Below are 1,056 nucleotides of genomic sequence, written 5' to 3'. Positions count from 1 at the left end.
ATTAGCAGCCTTTCATTGATCGGCAACAACGGTTTTTCTCGGCTGCAACGGCCATCATTGGTAAATCTATCCGGCCTTTCCATTTTTTTACTTCTTGTCAAACTGGGAGGCACATAAGCAGATATCACAGCACGCCCATTTGTCACTGGTCTATTATTAGCCAGTCTTGATCTTCTAATTTTTATCTCAGTGAATCCTTCACATTCTTCATTCGTCTGCTTTATAGTACAATCGATTTCACTTTCGTCAGTTCCAAGAGTCGGGAATAACTGTAAACTTGCAAGATTTGGTGCTTCCTTTTTTCTTCTATTTTTCAAACTGGGAGGTACGTATATAGCTTTTACGGCTGGCACACTCGTCGGTTCATCTGTAGATTTAACACAAATTTTATCCCAAATTTCTGAAACCTTTTCATTGACACTTGCATCTCTATCCTCCTTCGTTGTGTCTTCTATTTCTCCCTTGTCATTCAATTTCAGCCTTTGCATTTCAGCCAAAATACAGTCTTTCTTTTCAAATGCACCCCAAGTCTCCTCTTGCACCCCGTCAGTTTCTGCTGACTCAACAATCTTTGGATCAGATTCGAATTTTCTGATTTTGATTCTGTAGACTTAGTTGCTTTTGTAAGGGAATATTTTTATAGTTTGTGGAATTGGTTTTACTTGGGATGTATATCTATAGTTATACCCATTTGTAAAACATTCCTCAAAACCATATCCACCATCGTAGTTGCATGTGTTTGAAGTTGTATCTACGTCTTCGAAATTTTCGTAGATTTCGTAGTCTTTGTAGTTGTATGTTTCATACATATTACTAAACGTTGTACTTGACATTGCTATGTTAAATCTGAGTTAAATTGCCAGTTCTTCTGCACCTTACGTACCCTGCATGACGTCATAATTGAAAAATTATGAATTATGGAAAAATTATGGAAATTTCAATGTCCCTTCTAATAAAGATCCAAAAGTATCAAAGGGGAAAATAAGGGGGGATTCAATCCCTGGCGTGGCTAGTTGTTTGAAATGGGGGTCAGTGGTGTGATTCTGTAAGCTCAGC

General features: G+C 37.8%; 1 pseudogene; it reads right to left on the bottom strand.

Annotated features, from left to right (window-relative positions):
* LOC148947511 (uncharacterized) overlaps positions 1-833 on the bottom strand; it is a 38,184-nt pseudogene extending 37,351 nt beyond the window's left edge.
* Positions 834-1,056: the final 223 nt, after the last annotated feature.

This window comes from Artemia sp. Qi Xiang Cuo, chromosome 10, assembly GCF_049724085.1.
Source record: "Artemia sp. Qi Xiang Cuo chromosome 10, ASM4972408v1, whole genome shotgun sequence".
Lineage (NCBI taxonomy): Eukaryota > Metazoa > Arthropoda > Branchiopoda > Anostraca > Artemiidae > Artemia > Artemia sp. Qi Xiang Cuo.
This window is presented reverse-complemented; position numbering and strand designations above follow the sequence as displayed.